Here is a 2,151-nt window from a genome sequence, read left to right on the forward strand (position 1 = left end):
GAGGCAGGGTAGACGCGGGGCCGCGAGCTGCCAGGACGTGGTGCTTACCTAGCTCGTCCTCGTCCTCCTCTGGGCCGAGCAGGCGGCAGGGAAGGCGGCGGCGGAGGCGCGCGGTGCGCCGGACCAGGCTGTCGGTGCGGCGCCCCAGGGCCAGCAGGTGTCCCTCGAGGTCCTCGAGCAGAGCCAGCGAGTGGCCGCAGAGGTCGGCGAGCTGCCGGAGCAGGCTGAGTGCGGCCAGGTGGCTTACGTCGCGGAGCTCCGCCAGCGGCTGCCGCGGGTTGCGCGGGCACAGGCGCTGGGGCACCACGGTACGCCTGTAGAAAGGCATCCCGGGCGCGGGCGCAGGCGCGGGCGCGGTGAACCAGCCCGGTGGCGCGGCTGGCTCGCCCCAAGCGACGCCCCTGGCCCGAGCGCCCCTGAGCGGTGGCCCTGGGCGCGGGCGGGGAGGGGCGGGCGTCAGAGATGCTGGGCGGGGGCTGGGGGCGGGGGACGGGCTGACGGTCCCCCCGGGGCTGCACTCGCGCCCGAGCCACCAGTCCCTCTGACTCCGCTTCGCTGGGCTCCTCCTCCTGCCCGCCTCTCTCCACCTCCTCCTCCCTCACTCCGCTACTTCGGGATCCCCCCACCCACCTTCTTTCTTTTTTCTTTTTCTTTTTTTTTCAGTCAGAGATTCGCAGATTAACGCTTGATCCGGGAGAGGAGGGAAAGGGAAGTAGGAGTAAAAAGAGCGAGCTGGTGCGTGAAAGGAATGGCCGGGTGAGTGGGGGGTGTGTGTGTCGTGTTCGGTGAGTATGTTTGCCCACGTCCTCCTGCGGAGCTTGCATCCCAGGAATGATGCTTACGTTGTTTTGTGCTTCGTTACTTCACTTACACTTTTTCTTCATAAATAAAAATTTGAGCATACCGGAGACCAACCGAATAATAATATTCTGACTTCATTCATCCGGCTTTCCTGCCACAGCCGTGTACTCGGTGTCACGCACGGGCTAGACTAGGCTGAGTGCCTCCTTCTAGTGCCCAGGAACTTGGAAACGAGGGGGAAAGAACCAAGTATCTTACTCCACTACTCAGGAGCACAGTGTCTCTGGGGAGTCCCATAGTGCCTGGACACGGTCAAGGCTCTGGAATGAATGAATGAAAACAAACCCATTCCCAGGAGCACTACACTCGGTTTGGATGGAGAACCCAGAGCCTGGCGCCCTGGCGCCTAGGATGCCTGCGGAAAGGGGGGGGTCATACAGGGGCCAGGCTGTGCTTTCAGTGCCGGCAGCCCTGTGGTCCCATCCTGACTTCTCTCCATTCTAGAAGGTAAAAAGAGGGGGACACTAGTGTTCTCAGAGTGCCTGAGTGTGTGTGCCCCTGTGCAGTTTGGGAGTTTCCACTCAGAACACTTATTTCAACACACTGAGCTCCCATCCGATTCTCCTCTAACCCACTTCTCTGACTTTGGTGTGGTTCCATTTCTTCCTTCTGCTAATTCTCTCCTCATCTTTCCGCAGAAAAATGTTCACATCCTTGTAATCCCTTGAACTGAATCCCTTGTAAAGCACCTTGAACCGAATATTTGTGTCTGCACGAATGAGCCTGAATGTGGCCTGTCTTCATTCATTCCTTTAGAGAATTGTCCCTTACACAGTTCAGTGAAGGCTCTACAACTAGTTAAGAGTAATCTGATTACCTTTTTCAGTAAATCGATGTTCCTTGTTGGAACATGGATACTGGAAAAGTTGGGTTCTAATTAGAGTAAGAATAAACAATGGGCAAAAGACAACCCCTCCTCTGAACTGTAAAATCCAGTTGCAGAATGACGACCTGGAGTTCTCTATTTGGCAAGCTCAAACATGAGTAATTAGCAAGAAGCAAGGACTTGGCTGGTCTCTGCAGGGATACTTTTCTTTGACCTATGGGCTGTTTAGACTGATCTCTGTTCTGGAGAAAAAGAAACGAGGTCCGAGCAGATTGAAGGAGACTGTGCGGGCAGAGCTTCACTGCCCGGGGGCCTGGTGTCTGAGCGGCCCTCACTACTCTCATTCCAGAAGCTGATGGATCTTTCAGGGCTGTATAATAACAACCTCAACTCCAAGCAAATCAGCCTTGGCCTCAAGCCCTTCCCCCCAGCCGAGTCTGCTCACTCCAGCCTCAGCAGTGTAC

The sequence above is a fragment of the Rhinolophus hipposideros genome, assembly GCF_964194185.1.
Source record: "Rhinolophus hipposideros genome assembly, chromosome: X".
Taxonomy (NCBI): domain Eukaryota; kingdom Metazoa; phylum Chordata; class Mammalia; order Chiroptera; family Rhinolophidae; genus Rhinolophus; species Rhinolophus hipposideros.